The sequence below is a fragment of the Empidonax traillii genome, unplaced genomic scaffold, assembly GCF_003031625.1.
Source record: "Empidonax traillii isolate 1590-97213 ecotype Southwest subspecies unplaced genomic scaffold, ASM303162v1 scaffold158:size1480230, whole genome shotgun sequence".
NCBI lineage: Eukaryota > Metazoa > Chordata > Aves > Passeriformes > Tyrannidae > Empidonax > Empidonax traillii.
Genome location: NW_020955351.1, coordinates 237805 through 256107, shown reverse-complemented (window position 1 = coordinate 256107; position 18303 = coordinate 237805). Strand labels below are relative to the sequence as shown.

The 18303-nt window shown below is 43.6% G+C and overlaps 1 protein-coding gene across 1 annotated transcript in view; it reads right to left on the bottom strand.

The window, feature by feature from the left end:
- The window catches only part of AGBL1 (ATP/GTP binding protein like 1), a 306575-nt gene that overhangs the window by 264227 nt on the left and 24045 nt on the right, over positions 1-18303 (bottom strand). The window lies entirely within an intron of this gene.

Sequence of the window (18303 nt, the reverse complement as noted above, 5' to 3'; positions counted from 1 at the left end):
TTTTAAGAACAGAAAATGTCTACAAATATTTTCGGTGGTTTGGATTCATCTTCTTGCTTCAGAGTCATCTTAAGTTAAACTGTCTTCTCTGAAAATAAACTGTCTCCTCTGAAGCAGCAGCACAGTTGTGTTTCCTGTGGCACACAAAGCTTCCAGGATTGCAGGCACTGGTGACCCACTAGCATCAACTGGGCTGGACAATGCAGTTGTGAAAGAACCTACATACACATTGTTCCTCCCTAACACTCATTTCCTCACCTCCTGCTGCAAACTTGGTTTTGCCCACCGAGAGAAGAGAGTCTGCCTGGTGAGACTGCTCTGTACTGCTCCTGATCTCCTTGGAGAAGGTTGTAGCTCCCTCTCACGGAGGATCTCACCAATTCCCAGGCCCATTCTGGCTTCACAGTTCCCTGGGGACCGAAATCAGCCTGCTTGTCCAGGAATCACAGCTCCTCAGCCCGGCATGCAGAACAGCCCCACTGATGGATCAGCACTTCAATCCTACGGCCCATTGGGCCCTATGGGCAAACAGGTGCAAATAGACTGTCTGTGAGACAAGAGCTTATTAAAAGAACAGGGAAAGGCAGGAGGGAATTATTTTCCATCCTGGTATGGTGAGAAGAACATAGTCACGAGGCTGGAGTCTGGCAGAGCCCAGCAACATACGTGGGCACATGGTATGTGCGTGGATTTAGGATTTTCAAAGCCTGAGGTTCTCAGGTGCACACAAAGCAACCCCAACACTCACAGGGAAGGGACACCTCTCCTCAGGATCATGGCTTGTTCCATGAGGAGCTTCCAGCAAACACTGCCTTACTGCTGTATTCCCACTGACTCCTCTTGGAGCCCTGAGGAAAGAGGGGCTTTCATCTGCACTTTCAGAAGCTTAAATCCCCCCCAGATTTCATTGCAAGAATAATGATAATACAAGTTGTGTTACCTGTAGTGGTACAAACTGGAATGATCACAAAGAGGCAGCATCTCTATGATAACAACAACTGCAGGAGCAATTTCCAACCCTGCTATCCCAGACCGAGGAACAAAAAAAACCCTCCCCATCTTTTAGGCTCCCAGTATGCGTATGAAACTATTTTCTTTCTGTTAACACTCATCAATAAAACCTGTGCTGGTGCCAATAATCTCTGCTGGAGTTAACCATTATCAGTCCATATGTTTTTCAATACAAGCAAAATTTTTTGTGCTTTTTGCTAGATGTAATATAATAAACTTTAATTCGAAGATGTCCATGAACACATTTACTACCACAGATATTTATTTTCCCATTATAGATAAAGCCAAGAGGACTGGACAAATACATTGGACAGAAAAATGTGTTGAAAAGATCTCCGAACCATCACAACAAAATGCAGCATAATACACTGAAAATAAGATTATGCCACACAAAGAAACACAAACAACACCAATTCAAGCAAACACCTCTCTGTATGAAAACACCTTTTCATATATTTCACAGAGGGAAATTATTGAAACCTGAGAATAGGAGAAGGTGAAAGTTTTCCACTGGCATAAAAATAGTGATGTAATGTATAAATACATCTGTAGGCATATAAAACACCTATGGAGGTTAGGTAACCACAAATAATTGTTCTCAGCTTACAAACAGATAAGCAGGTGCATTTGCATATTTTGCTATACTTTATGTGAAAGATAAGTAGTTTAAACAAATGCATATACGTCCTTCCATAATGTGGTTTAATGTGTGTTTGTGTCTTTAATGCAGTAGTTGTAAAAAATATATAATATTAAGCTGGTTGATATGGTATAATGTGCCATTATATTATATCCAAATAGTCTAAGTTAAACAGCTTGGCCATAAGCACAAAGTCAGGCCCTCAGCAGCTAAGAAGCACCAGTTTTAAAGCATTCCTGATATTTCATTTGGTCCCCTGGAGTAACTGCATTTTTTTAATTTCAACATGACAACTTGTTTTATTTCACAAAACCTCTGCTCCAGGATGAGCAGTGCCTGCTGCCTAGAAAATCACCCCATAAAACATTTTGTCCTCATCATTTAGCATGTGGTTCCGTCCATTACTTATGGTGCAGAATCCAAGCCCTGCACTGAAAACGAATTATTAATTTGCTTCTTGATTTTTTTACTGTGTTGTCACCAGAACTTCAGGTACTTTTTTCCCAGTGTTCACTGCCTGACTTCTCAAACACTGATGTGAGGCATGGTGGGATTATTCACCATGTTACACACGATTAACTCAGATGAAAAGGGTTATAATCCATTTTTCCAGACCTGCATTCAACTGATTCAGCAACATGGCGATCCTGTCAGATTTGCATTGCTGCAGGGAGGGAAAAGGGGCTCTGTAGGAACCTTCATGGCACAGTCTCATTTGACCTCAAAGCACAAGCCATCCTAGCCAAGGATGAGGGACAGTAGAAGACAAACTGAACCCCACTTTCCCTGTCTGACATGGGAAGTTCTGCTGAGACTCAGACTGTGACACACTCTTTTGCTCAGCTCAGACGTCATTGCTGCTGCTCCATCAGTCTCTTGGTACATTTTTTACCCTGAGGTCCTGAATTTTTATTAATGCAGTCACAGAAAATTCTGGATAGCCCAAGTGGAGGCATTTTCAGGGGAGCTGGCAGTGTGCTTAGAGAAACAGCTGAGGCCAGCTTGGGGACAGGAAGTGCAGTTCTGGTCCCAGCTCAGTCGGTGGAAGGGTTTCAGCAGAGTTTAAGACCTGTCTCAGCTTCCTCTGAGGGCTTTTAGTGCTCTTGGGTAATAAGTCACAAACCTCAATATGTCTTCTGTGGCCTGGCAGGAATTTGAGATTAAAGTATGGATGTTAGTCTTGTTTCTCCTTTCTTGCTTAGCAGAGTCCCATGGTGGTCAGCCAAGAATTGTAGGGAAAAACTCTGGGTTACCTTTAGGTTCTCCTTGGACAGGGAGGAGATGAGAGCTGAGGTGGAAAGAACCAGCAGTGACCCTGACAGCTGTAATGGGGGCCTGAATTACCTCTGTGGGATTGTTTGCAGAGAATTATTCCTTTTCTTCCCTGCTGAAAGCAGAAAACAGGCTCATGCAGCTTAAGTGGCAGTGGCTGTAGTGACACAAAAAAGCTGCTGGAAACACCCAGACAGTGTGGTCTCTACAGACAAGTGGTCTCCCTGTCCTAACTGTACTTCTTCCGATGCTCCAAAGCTGGAATATTTTTTGTAGGGAATAGGGGGATACTAAGTCAGCTGCTGCTCGCCTTAGGTACAACAGTCTCAGTAAAACTCAGTTAATGAGCCACATAAAAATGGTCATCTGGTTTTGAGTTGATTTTTGTTCCCTCTAAGGCTACTCTACTAAGCCCTGCCTGCCAAGCTGCCTCCCAAAAACTCAGGCCCAAACTTTGAGCTCCTCCACCCCCAGACCAAACCAACGGGCATTCTGCTTGCCGAGCAGTTCCTGGGATTTTTTTGCATCAATGTTTTCTCAAAGCCGGGAATCTCAGCAGCTCTGCTGACAAAGTAAGTGCAAGGATGCAGAGGAGACAAAAGCATTTTGCAAAATGCATTTCTATTCATTGCCAGTGGAGCAGCACAGATATCTTCCCACTTGTCCTAAGGATAACAATAGCTCTGCCTTGTCAGCCAGCCAGCACAACAGCTCGGAAGAGGCAGCGCAAAGGAGCCGAGAGGTTCAAGTGAGCAAACAGCAGATCCTGTATCTGTTCTGCTGGACACTGTGGCCACTCACAGACCAATCCCTTTACACAAACATCCACCATTGATACATAAGGTTTTCACCTCCTTCCTGTCAAACCATAGCATTTGGAAACCTGTGAAGTCCAGCGTAGTAGGGATTTCAGTTTGAGCCAAAGATCTGCCAACAGCCCCAGGGGTTGCCAGCTTTGCAGAATATGTGAACAGGGACTGTGGCTTTGGGAAACATGTGAAAACAGTGCCAGGAGCAAACAGGAAATCTGGGACTCCTCAGGCAACACGATGTACTCTGCCATGGAATAAGGAGATGTTCTCAGGGGTAACTAAGGCACACTTGCATCTGGGCCTGGACAGTAAGGAGGAGAGCAGGGAGAAAGGAGTGGAAGAATCAAAATGCCTCTTATTTGTTTAAATGGTTAGTGGATAGAGTGAGAAGAGGACTAGGACAACCAGGAGGGGGAACTAGAATATTCTACAATCTCAAGGGATTCAACAGTCTGGGTCATAATGAAAGATACTGGCTCCAATTTCTTATTGTTCTTCTTAGGAACTACCAATTGCTTTTAACTAATACCCAGATACCTCCTCCTGGCATTAAAATAAACAAGAAATTTAGTTCCAAATCTCTCTAGGATTTTGCACCGCGGGGCTGGTCAAAAACCATACATAGGGAAGGTATTTATTTCTGCCATACTGTGGCCATGAAGCAGGATGACAAGTGTCAACCAGCCCAGCCTTGATCTGCACTGTCCATGTATGAAAGTCAGAGCAGGGCTGGCTGAGAGGTGAGGAACTCGATGTCATTCAGCAAGAGATGGGAACAGAAACAAGTAACACTGTCCAGGCCAGAGGGATGGGAGGTGATAATCGCAGGAGCACGTTGGAGGGGGAGAATCAAGAAGAGATAGCAAAGAAGAGGGTAGCAGGGTTAGAAGCAAAATGAGAAATGACAGTAAAATCCTCAGAGCTCAGCTCTGCCGTGCTGACACAAAACCTGTGAGACAGCGAGAAGATTTTTTCAAATCTGAAATTCGTGTTTTAAAGCTGCACATTGTAAGCAGTGAAGCACTTTTTACCTAGAGATCTGAAATGTCACATCTTCCCTGCGGTGACATTTTGGTGACAAAATGCAGCTGCGCTTTGAAAGGAGTTTTTGCTATCCCCCTTGTTACTTTGCAGAACATCTGTAACATGGTGCACTTCCAGGGGTTTGAGCTGCCTTTGGAGGATCAGACTGCATCATAGCACTGAGAACAGTTCTGAAGAACTCAAAAAATGTGTTTCTTTCTTTGACTAGAGCAGTTGTTCAATTACAAAATTCATGGCGTTCTGGTTTTGTCCTGCTTGATACTGTCCTCACCAAAGCCAGGCTGTGAGACTACGAGTAAAACTGTCTATGCCATTAGGAGATGGGGTAGATCCCTCCCTCAGCTGAAGGTGACAGACACTTTCTCAGGGGGGGACATTGCTCCAACTGGGAATAAGAAATCTGTGCCAGTGCTTGAAAGGGAGGTAGAAATTTAGTCCTGTGTGAGTGACTGAAGGAGAAAGGATGTTTTTATTCTGACGTGATAAAAAGTGTCTTAGTGGTTGAATGTTCCCTCATTCTTCACCTGAAAACTTTGTGCATGCAAAGAAATATTATTTACTAACAGAAATGGAAAATAGCCAGTAATGCCCTGTAGAATAGCCTGCTGTATGCAGCAGACATGTTCTTTATGGCCAATCCAGCACAACACAAAAACAAAGCAATCATGTTTTGGACAGCTGTTGCAGAAAATAACAAAGTGTGGAGAGATGTTATTAACAAAGGCAAACATCAACCAAAGTCATTATTTCCCAGGCCAGTGCTTTCCAGCTGTGTCAAGTAAAGATCTTTTTTATCACCCAATTTTTGTAGCAGAAATAGGTGATGGAATTACAGAATTAGGCCGGTAATTTTTTGGAGGAAGGTAAGGAAAGGTGGTGAATCAGAACAGGTAATTATCATCAACCAACTTACTTTCCACCTTTCAGCATTCAAACCTCTGCATTAAATTGAAGATACAACAAGAAAGCTTTTTGCTCTTCTCTAAGTGAATATAGAATTCTTGGAAACAAGGGTTCTGTACCAAGATGAGATTTTGTAGTGCTGGGAATGAAGGCTGTGCTACCTTGTGTTTTTACCAATATCACCCATGCAGTGCTCCTAACTCTTTCTAGTCTAACTTTCCATGTAGCTTTGTCAATAAATTGCATATGTGATTTTAAACTACAGTTTCCAATTTAATCCTGGGTTTTGTCCAGTCCTGTTCCCAGATTATGCAGAGAGCACCAGGACTGTTAAAATTAGAGAACATAAGAAAAACACAGATGTGCATTCAGCTCTCAATTATCCAAAGTAAGAGGGAAAGGACTATAACCCAGATACAGCAAAAACATGATCTAGTACAAAATATGAATTAAATAAGCTGTAACAACAACATAGGGCAAGCAAGTTATGCTGCCAAAACACAAAAGCACAGAAGGACAATTTTCTTCAGCATGCCAGTTTACCGGCAGAACTCACTGCCATGAAGGGCTACAGAGGGCAGACCAGGGTTTGATATGAGAAATAAAAGATGTTGATAGTTACATAAGCTTGGACAAATATGCCAAGGCTGACCAGCCCCCACAGTTATAGTTTCAAAGCCAACTGCATATCATCCGGTTTTATAACCTCCTCTACACACTTGCAGCTGGTTACAGGAGGCTTCCGAGACACAGGCCTGGGAGACCTGAATCCTTGGGCTGATCCAGGTGGGTAAGTGTGCTTTGCACACATTTTCTGCATCTGCAATATCTGAGGCTTCGACAACACATGTAGCAGCCAAAGGATGCTACTGCCTCAGGCACAAAACTCCCGTCCCCTTGGGCCTCTGAGCCACATCAGCACGTAGGGCCTTGAGCAGGGCACCTGGGAAGTGAAGGCAAGCTGGCATTTCACCATCGCTGTCTAAGAGCTGCTTTTATGCAAGCAGCTTGTCTTGGCAAAGGAGTTCCCACCCATCCCTCATGACAAAACGAGGCTCATGAAAGCATGGATTCCCTCCCAGACTCACTGCGCATTTCATAGGGTAGCTCATGCTTTAGCCTAGGCATCTTCTCCTGCAAGGCCAGGAGGAGTGCCTCCATGCTGGGGGAAAACAGAATGCAGAGGACCACCTACAGAGATTCCTCTCCTTTATCCCACAGCCGAGCTTGTCCATCAAGTATGATCCTGGACTGAGACACCTGGCCTCTGGTCCTTGGGAGCATTCACAGAGCACACCCAACGCCAGCACCTCACCCATCTCAGCCTCAAGAGTTTGTGTCACTTGCCCATGAGTGCTTAAGGGCCCTGGTGCAGACAATTTGACAGGGAGGAACTTGCTACTTGCAGGCAGATCTGTTTACTCGTCCCCCTCAGCCCTCAGACTCGCCGAGCTCAGACTGACAGCGCTGTCAAGTCCCATTCATTGCTCGGCAGCCGATGCCTCACACCTCCTCACTCCCCTGCTGAACGCAGCGAGACCTCGGGAGCCGAGGCTCTGCCCTCAGATGGGGCTCAGTGATTGATGCATCGCAGTAATCACCAGGACTCATCACTGAGTAGTGAAACTTCACTTCATAAAGGCTTTTTCGGGTGGGAGGTGCAGTTCAGGGCTCCCGCACACTGATGCTTTTAGAGCCAAGCCAGCTGGGCGCTCGTACCAACAGCCTCAGCCCAACAGGTCACTGCTGGTGAATTAGAGGAAAACAAGCCAAAGAGCCTCTCTTGTTAGTTCAAGCTGTTCTTACCTGGAGGGTGGAGAGAAGGACTTGCAAGCCACTGGCTTCTTGTTCTGCCATGCTGCTCCCCACTCACACTCCCTCCTTGTAGCAGCAGACACAAAGCAGCTTGAAAGCGAAGCTGCCAACTTGCCTTGCTGCTGCCCCTGCGCCGTTCAAGAAACGAAGAAGCTAAACACAGATCCCCAGACACATGCACACTGTTACCACCAATAATCACAGCAATGCAACTCTAGACCTCAGCAGGAGAGATAAATGTACCCCCTCCCTCCCAGCTCTTCCCACTGTGACGAGAAGATTAATTCCTATATAAAGAATCCCGGGGATTAAGTAAAGTGCCCAGGAAAGGTCTTGGTGCTTGATGTGTGGCAGGGGGAGTGTGGGGAGGGTGGCAATAGCAACAAGAAAGCAGAAGAGCTACAAACCTCAAAGAAAGCCAGGGAGAAGGGAGAGAGCACGCTGGCTGCCTGACAGGCATTCCCAGCTGACCTGCTGATCCATTCCAGACCCTGCGTGGACTCGTCTCCGTTTGACTCCGTTCCAGTGAAACCGGAGACATGGAGAAGGCAGAGCGAGAGAGAGAGAGATGCCCTCGGTCTTAACGAGCGCTGACAACGAACGGAAGATACACCCGGCATGAGGGACAGGTGGAGCCGGTTCACCAAGGCTCGCAGAGGGCTTTTGGCTCCCAACCCTGATGATTGTCCCAAGTCACAGCTGCTGTGGCCACAGGCAGTGCCCCGCGGGACGGGGAGTGACCGCAGGGGGATATCTCGAGTCTGCACAGCAAAGGCACCTCTTCAAGGTGCAGTTTGGGGGAGAGTTTGCTGGAAGGGCCACCGTGGTGATTCACACGTACCTATATCTGTATATAAGCATAGCAACTCTGAGCCTGCTTCGTTCCCTGGTGCACAAGACATGCTGTAGTACAGTTGTAGTTGTAGCTCGAATTCCTAGGAGGGCACAGAGTCCACTTTTAGCTTCAGCCGAATGATATCAAAGGACCCGGTAAACAAGAAGGAGCAGATAAAGAAGTTGAGTAGAGGGTTAGGTGAGGATTTTCCAGCAAAATATTTTCAATGTGAAAAGGTCAATTAGTCCCACACAAGTATTTTTTTCAGCTTTCTTAACACCAGAATGGCATTTTTGGTCCTGGGAGACATCACTCCAGGATGGTTAGAAGGCTGACAGTTGAGATAATTGCTATTATGCAGAGGACAAAGATTAGATCTTGTCTTTCCAATATGGGAAGACAAATTTCAGTCTTTTACCTCTAGAGTAAGAACTTTATTCTGGTGTGTGTCTTTTTAGTCCTTCCAATAGGAGTTTTTCCCCTTTGAAAGAAAAACTAAGGATTTTTGGAGCAGTAACATGAATCTTGGTCTCTGGGTACAAAGCAGATTCTTATAGAACTCAGTACCACACAAAACCATACCAAACAGATAAAGTGCACACACTTTCCTCTGCTGATGTCAGTATAAAACCCTGATCTACTGAGAAGCAGTTAAATGAAAAATAAAACACTCCACTCTTGGCCAAGGACAGTTTTTGGATGATAAACCTTCATTGACCAAGTGTTTTAGGAAAATAGTAAGGCAAATCCTCCCCAACTCATCCCAGCAATGTGTGAACAAGTAGCACAAGCATGACATTCCTTGGTTTCTGTGTGTGCCAGCAGGGTCCCAGGGTGTCACTACCAAGTTGTAAAATAAACCAGATTAAAATACCTTTGTCCTAACTATGGAGACACATCAGTCCCTTCAGAGAGAATGCCATGAGGACCATTCATTGATGAACAAGATACTCTACAGACAACTAGGCAGAATAAAACAAGAAATTTCCTTTCCTATGGAAATTCAGGTTCAAAGACTTGAGTTTTCTTAAAAACATGGTTTTTTTCAATTAAAAAAAAAAAAAAATCTGTTGCACTCCATGAAGTGCCATATTTTAGTCCGAGAACTGGAGTTCAGCCATGAAAACACTGAATTTTTGGCCATTTTGGGTGAGCTCTATCAGACATAGAGGAAGCTTCAAGAAACTTCTCACAAAAGTCATGCTTGTGTCCACCCACCACCAAAACCTTGTTATGCAGGCCCCATACAGCTCTGGGGATCCTTTCACATCAGCAGGACCTAATAACAGACTAAAATAAGGAGGGGAGAGAACCCAGGCAATGCAGGCACAGTGTCATCAGATGTGCTGGGTGGGAGGAAGGTGGGTAACGGGTTTTGAGAGCAGTGCCAACACACTATCTCTTTTGCAGATTAGTGCACTGACAGAAAACGACTTCAGAGCTAATTAAGAGCTGTTTAAAGAAGCTCTTCCACATTGTCACTTCATTCTCTTTCTTGTGACAATTGTACCTGTCACTAGAGCTGTGTGGAACTATTAATTCCCGCTGTGTGGATCATCAGAAGGCAGTGGGAGCTGATGGATGTAAGCAGGCAATGGCTGCAGGCAGCCTGGATGCCCTGATCCCCTCCCACATCACAGAACCTAATCCCCCAGCCCACTTGCACTAGAATGGATCATAAACTACATGGTTATCACCCCTCCCTGTGGTATCTTAAGGTATTGGGTGAGTATTTAGGTTTCTGCCCTACCTGCAGCACAACAGTGGCCTCTGTTAGGACTCTGTAACAGTGATCTGGTTCTTCTCTGTGTGAAGAAACATTAGAAATAACTGCAAAAATTTCACTGCAAATAAGCCAACCCAAGAGGAGAGTAACACCAACATCAAAGTTTGGGGGGAAAAATTCTCTTACATTCTTTAAATTTTTCGGGTAGTTGTCTTGGCTGTGCCCAGAGATTAAAAGAAAGCATCATACAGCAGAAAGCTCTGGAGATTTGAAAATGAGACACAATGAGAAGAGTGATTAAAAAATAAAACATTCATGCAAGACCCCAACAGTGACAGTGATGTTCACATTGATCTACAGTGTACAGCAAAACCCCTTTGAAACCAAATTCTCAGCTATAAATCACAGAGGCTTCTAATTATTCACCATTCCCAAGCCATTTCTTCCAGATTTTGTTGAATTTGCAATGTTATTTCTGGTTTCTAAGAATAGGAGGTCCCCCACCTCAACAAGCTGAATAAATTAGGAAACCTACACAGAGCTAAATGCCAGAATTAAAGCATACAGATTCTCCCTCTCCATTCATATTACACTGCCAGCACAGTTTGAAGATTAGCCTGTTAGTTTATATCGATGTCGTTGTTGTTTCCCCTGTGCCCTTAGGATTATGTGATCCTTAAACAAAATGAAAATTAAACTCCTGGCTCCAGCTTCCTACTAGTGCCAGAGTTAATGTTCTTGTGGGGAGGACAGAGGGGATTAGAAGCACAAAGGCAGGACCTCTGGGCTCTCTGCAGGTGCTGCACAGGCTCAGACCAGTAATTTTCTATTCTTGTGCTCCAGGGCTCAGACACACAAACAAGTTAGAGATGTCATCTGATCTCCAGTAAATATGTGTACATACATTTAGCCCGTAGCAAAGGGAAGATAATTCAGGATCATTTTACCTGCGTTAAAAGAGCACTCAGTCCAATTATTTCACATTTTATGAGCATATACAGAAACCATTACCATGGATCAGCTGACACTAAGTAATACATTAACCACAGAAACTTGTTCCTGTGACTAAACCGATGTTTTCCCTACCTGTGAAAGTTTGAAGTTTTCCTCATGGAGATGCTGTGCAGATATAAAATTGGCAAGCCTTCACCCAGAAGACTTTTTATTTTTTTTCAGCTATACAATTGCATTAGAATTGTATAAGGCTAAAAATCTCCCTGGATGACATAATCTGGAAATTTTCCTCATGAACGGGTGATGAGAGAAAGACAAAAATCCTCTGTCAGGTATCTAGCAAACATAGTGTAATTGATCTGATATTTATTGAAAGTGGGAAGCCCATACAATAATTTAACATATTTAAATAACATTTTACTCTGTTATTATCACTTTTCCACTTATTCCATCACCTCCAAAACAAAATTCTTCAGGTTCTTATCCACCTGCAGGAATGCATTTGAAAGTAATTAACAGACTAAATCAAAATTAGCACGAAGTCTTAAACAGCACCAGAATCAATATTACCAGAATAAAGTGACCAGCCACAGTCAAACTTCACAATTCCTGTCTAGAGTCTCTACCAACAAACTGCAGAACTCATTCAGTTTTTGGACATTAGCATTAAATGAAGTCCAAATACCAAAATCAGCTTGGAAACCTGCGATTAACCTGAGGATATTTTCCTCCTTATTCTCAAAAAATTGACAGCATTTTTGCACTCACATTGCACACCTGGTTTCTAATAGGATTATTTCAATTTTTAAAGCAGTGAGATAGATAAGAGAACAGCCAGGTTCTGTTAAAAATGGGAAGGGAAAAAAAAGTCTAATTGGATAAATTATTCATTCTGAAGCCAGTCTGAGTTTTATGAAATGCAATTGAAATATCACGGTGTAAAATACCCAGTTAACTGTCTATATTTCATTTATATTAAATAGAGGATAGACTTGCCCTGTCAAAATTATGTGTAGCCAAAAAATGTATATATTTCAACAAAGGGAGATTGCTTTTTCTATTTGGATGCTTTTCTCTCTAACAAACCTTTCATTTTCATTGTCTTTCATTCAAGCACAATGCTTACAATAAATGATTGCCAAAACAAATTTAATATATTTGAATGGGAAGGAGTGATGATCTTCCATTTGTGAATGACTATGCAGAGGTTTACCCCTCTGAATAATGTCATGTTTTGTTCCCCCTGAAATAATTCACTCTTCTACAGAAGTAAAAGTGTTAAAATCAAAGTGAAAACACAAGTCATGACACTGAAATTGATTTTCAGATGCTGCTGGAAGTGTCTCAAGGCTCCTGCAGCCCCTGGATGTGAAGATAACATCTGGGTCGTAAACAGACCACTGAAACTGCTGGTGTTACTGGTTTAAAGTGTGGCTGGTACCACAGAGAGCACCAGGGGCAGAGACGAGAAGAGGCAGGCTTAGCCAGAGCTTTATTTCTCTGGCAACATCTCTATCCATTCTGGTTTTCAGTTTGTTGCTGCACAATGGCATGGCCTGGGGAGGGACATTTGACAAGGGCATGTAGTGATAGGACAAGGGATGATAGCTTTAAACTGAAAAAGGGTAGGTTTAGGCTAGATTTAAGGAAGAAATTCTTCCCTATGAGGGTGGTGAGGCACTGGAACAGATTTCCCAGAGAAGCTGTGGGTGCTCCACCCCTGGAATTTTTCAAGGCCGGGATGGAAGGGGCTTTAAGCAACATGTTTTAGTAGAAAGTGTCCCTGCCCATGGCTGGGATATTGAAACGAGGAGATCTTAAAGATCCCTTGCAACTCAAATCATTCTATGATTCCATGAATAGCCTGTCATATCTAAAATACACAGACACACCTCACCCTGATGTTAAATCACTGAACTGCTGTGAGATGTTCCCTCTTTTTCCCTACAGAACCCCTTGCTGTGTTCTTCAATGCCTCAGATACAGCAGGTGGAAAATAGCTGCTCTTCTACTGAATGCCATAAATACATTCCAGTCAGCTCTACCTCTTGTGTTACTGATTGCACCCAGTCCCCTGGCAGAGGAGACATCTGCTACTCCTGAGAATCTGTGAGACACAGGCAGGTAAACCCTCGCTGGGCTGCTGCATCTCCTGGCTGTGACAGAGCACACCCAGCATGAGGCTGACTATCCTGCCTCCAGCCAAATAGCCCATAATGCCACTCTCCTGTTGAAGGATAACAGTAGAGATGTACTAAAGAAACAGGGGAGAAGGATTAAATTATAGCAAAATAGTTAAATTAACAGCTTTGATGCTTTAATCCTCTTTGACAGGTCCCTGGGCAGAAGCACACAGCAAAGCCCCCTTGTCCTGACGCTCAGTAAAAGTTTCTGCTGGACAAAATATCCTCCCCATCTTCCCACAGACATAACTATATCAAGCTTTCCTACTGCTTATAAAAGGAAACCATTCTTTTTCCTACCTTGACAACCTTTCTTTGTCACTTGTGCCATCAATTTTTTCCTTCTTAAAATACCTCTGTTCTAATTTAGAAGTACTTGACACTCACATTGGAAAAGTGTGAGCACAGACATAGGGGAAAGACAAGGAATAATCTGGCTTGTTGAGTATTTAAGGGAATGGACTTTATGCCAGCCAGACACAGCAGTACACAAAGCTTTCCCATTAGCAGAACAAATTGTGTTATATCTGTCTTTTCTGTTTGTCTCACATTTAGCATCTCTGACACATACAGTATGCCAAGGTGCCAGAAAAAGAGGTGGTTCTGAAGGGTAAGAAAAAAGAAAAGGAAAGAACTTAACACAAATAAGAAATCTCATAGGTTAAGCAGTTTAATGAGCCCAGCAAATGGAGTAGAAGATAGAAAGTTGTGCTTTCTTAAGTGATACTGTATCAGGACACAGAGAATTAACTCCAAAAAGGATTACCCACTGCAGTTTTTTAAGAAACCCACCTTGTTTTGCAGCACATCATCCTTTTTGTTTTGCTTTGAGGTGTGATGAATATCAGTCATCTTCCAGTTCAATACAGGGGTTAACTGGAAGAGCAAGAACACCCATAAAAACACAAAAAGCAGAGAAAAAGGAAATGCAGGGGGTACTGGCTTGCACAGATCCCTGAATTCTGGTGATGCTGCTATAATAGCTCATATTTAGTGCAATGCAAACTGCCTTGGCTAAGGACATAACTGAAGTGCATTTTCAAGGGATTTTGAAAGAGAAAGCACCTATGGAAATAAGAAAGCATTTTAGATCACTAGACCTCTAAACCTGACCTTCACAGAAACAAGGGTAGAAGAATTCCTATCCTATTCCCCTGGGTCCATCAGACCTATGTTTCTCTAATGCTGGAATTTAATTCTCCAAATCTTGAAGACTCTCAGTACATACACTGAGATTTGGCTAAGACTGAATTTGAAGAATAGTTTTGGACCTAATAAATTTATCAGCACTGCAGAGGCCTTGGAAGGAACTGCCATCATTGAGAGCTGCATGAGAAACTCAGTTGGAACTGAAGATGGCCCATCATTTACAATACTTCATCATTAAGATCCTCTCTGTCCTGAATGATGAACAGGTCTCTAGCGAATAGGAAAGTGTCAAAATCTGAAATGCAGGGAAATTTGCGCTGTGGGGAAGGAAATCACCTCAGAGACAGAGAAGCTGTAAGACTAAGGGACAGCATTTGTCTACATTTTGCTTTGACTGATTGAAAGCAGGCAGGGTTCCTGGAGACTTGGCTCTGGAAACAGCTCAAGAGGATCTATTAGGAGAGGTCCTTCTGACTTTCCTCAGAAATAGGTACATGGATTCAGCCCTTTGGTGGTACAGAACGTCGCGTCTTGCAAACACTCCAAGAAAGAAGCAGTTCAAGAGAGTTGGCCCAGCTTCCCACATCCATGAACACCGTGGAGACACCCACTAGTGATATGCCCACAGATCCCATCTGTGGGTCCAGGTTCTGCTTCCTGTCCTCATCATAGGGACTTCGGCCCTATTCTGATCTCATTTGGCTTCCTGAAGGAACCCCTGCAGACCTGCTGAAGAAGACGATTTGGTACAATTTCAGAAAAAGTTTATGCTTCTTGTGGAAGCCTAAACCCTGTGGAAATCATCCTGGGCTAAAGCTATTTCTGGAAGCAATAGAGTTACTGAAGCTTGGCTTCCTATCAAATGCAGTTTCGCAGCTGACCAGCTGTGGCTGAGAGCACAAGCTTTCCAACTGAAGAGCTTGGGGCAATCTTTTCCACACTTTCCTGGTCCACAAAGCCTCCAGACTCTACTAGAAAAGCCTTTTCCTCATCAGTGGCCCATAGCACATGTTTCACTTATACCCAAACACCTATTTTTCCTAAAATCCTAGGAACTACATTATCTTTGGGATTTCTGCCTCTCTGTAAAACTCATTTTGGAATATACCAACGAGTTTGTAAGATTTTAGGGTGGGGAAACAAAATGAAAAAGGGCAAGATTTTATCAATCATGTTTCCGAAGGAAACTAAATTGAAGAACAGATGATAGAATAATAATCATTCAATGTCCTTTTCACATAATCTCTGAACACATCAATAATGTCAGCTACTGGTTCAGGTACATTCTGGATCCCTGCTGCTCAGATCTGTGGTTGTTGTTATGAACATGACACAACTGCAAACAGTCCCCAGACTAGTCCTCTTGTTAAAGCTGTGCCAGCTCCTCCTTTTAGCCATGGATGTGCCTGGTAGACTCCCTCGTGTGTCTATCAATAGCTCTTGACATGTCCAAAATGCAGTAAATATTAATCCATCAAGCCTCACAGCTCCCTCTCAGGGAGTTAAACAATTTTTTTCCAGCTTACACTTTGCAAAGCCGAGGAAGAGTCTCTCAAGGACACGCACAGCATTGGTGACAGAGGAAGGAGGACAGTACAGGTCATGTTGCCCCCACTGCCACCATGGGGAAATTTAAAGCAGTAATACCTGGGAGAGAAAGAAAGAATCTTTGTCACCTCCTTAGCTGTTGTATTTTTCTCCCAAAAGTCAAAGAGGCTGTGGCCAGGTGCACATTTTTCAGCGTTTCAAGCAGGCAGCCCTTATTACTGATGCCTGAGTGTTCATTTGAACATCTGCACCCTTTTGTCCTTTGGGCAGCATTTGGCAAGCCTTTGGTTTGTCCCAGCAAGCTCATATGTGCATCTGCCTCGTTCTGGAGACAGGCTCAGTGAAATCATGAGGTTCTTTGACTCATTTCTAATGAAAACTTGCCTCAGAGACCAGCTTCAATTAAGGGTGGCCACAAAGGTTCATATCTCCACCTTTCTCACTGCAGCTTGAAGCCAAGTGCTGATTGTTCCAGGATGTGTCCCTGGGGCTGGCAGTGGGACAGTGCTGGCATCAGTAAGGACTTGGCCTCTCAGGTAGAAGTCAAAACCTTGTGAATACAGGCTTATCCTGGGGGAAGCAGGGAAACACAGAGCCAGGCAGAGCCATAGGAAACAAACTGCTTCGCATCTTCATTATCATAAGTGTTTCTTGTTCAGCTCATTACATGAAACTAGTTCTCCATGTATTTCCTCCAAAATTTGTTAGGGGAGGGGAGCCCCGTGGCTTGATATATCCACTTTGCCTCCCTCCTCCAACTGAAAACTCGTCAATCACTGCTGACTTCTTTTCAGTAAAAACTTCATTTCATTAAAATTTAATTATTGGTTTAATTAAAATAGGCAAGCAGCAGCGTGAGATGTGTATGTTTTTTTATGGCTGAAGGAGATTGTAAAGTCCTCATTCATTTCCCAAAGTAACTTCCTCTAAAAATTGGGCTGCCTTTTTATAGGCCAATTCTCAGTGCTGCTTTCAAATGGATCCCACAGCCATTCATATGGACTAATTCGGGCAGTGAATCAGATCCTGCTTATTGGCTGCCTTTCAGAACATACTGATGGTGCTCTGGGAGCCCTGTGGTAGAGCCCTGAGAGCTCATGGGTCTCTCCAAATGATTAATTAATCCTCATCCAGGCATTTTTCAGTTCCATCTTAATTTATTCACATTGCAAAACAAATTTAGTCTTGGTGAAATGGGCTGGATTGACAAGCCTTGTGTGACTGACAACTGCTCTGTTATTCCCACAGAAAGTGTAACAGGGGAAGGTTCTCCTATACAGTTGAAATTTGCGCTGTGACGTGGGGGAGAACCTCAAAGGAAACTCAAATCCCCCCTCTGCAACTGATAACTAGAGGCGTGGCCCAGTCTAGGGCAACCTTTGGCCCCAGCAAGATTTAGAGGGAAAACCTTATTATTAAAAAAAAAAAAAAAAAACACCCAAACAAAAGCACAAAACAAAACAAGAATGCAACGGGTCTTGTCTCTTCTCTCAATGGCTTCTCCAGCGTCCCTGTCCCCTTATCCAGCATCTCAGGAGCGCATCTATACACAGTGAGAAGTCAGCACAAAGCAGAAAACACACAAAAACATGGCTTGGGCCACCATACAAGGAAGTTTCCAGGTGTCCCATGGAAAAGCTGAGGAAGGGACAGTGACACACTGGAATGGGTGGGTGTATTTCTAGGGGTAGAGAAGCACCACAGTTGGACTAGCATGGGGCATCCGAGTGCAGTTGCAGTTTCGCTGAGAAACAAGTCCAATAGTTGTTAATGATTTTTGAGTAGTAAAAGTGATTTTGACCTCACAACAGAGATGCGAATCTTTAGACTCTCTTAAATCCCCAACCATCTGCTCTTTGGATTTGTTTTAATCACTCTTCTCTTTGCACCAGTAAATTGAGTTTCAAAGAATGGTGTAGCTCTTTGTAAGTGCTGGTTACAGAATAATCACAGCGAGAAAGGGAATGCTGAAACTTTCATACATTTTCACCTCATGCTTCTAGGCAGTGCTGGGCTGTCTTCCCAGGGCTTTGCAAACTTCAGATCTCTTCAGCCATAGTCCAGAAGGAAATGAGAGAAGTAGCCTTTCATTTTGAAGCAACCCTCCAGACACTTCTGCAAGCGCCTGCAATGACCTTCAGTTACCTAACCCTCTCCAGCAACACTAGCCGAGAATGCAAGTTAAGTACAGGGCTGGGAACAGAGTGTGCTGTTTCAAAAAGCTTTTACATCCCTTTGTACTTGCTGGAAATCTACTCTCATCATTTGTCATATTAAATATCTTCTTATATTTGCCTGAAGGTTGCGGATCTCTTTTTATAACGAAATGCATAGATCGATCTGCAGGTAAAGGTCTAATATTTAGCGCTGTCATTGCATTCCTGGTGAGTCTGGAAGCACCTCAGAAAATC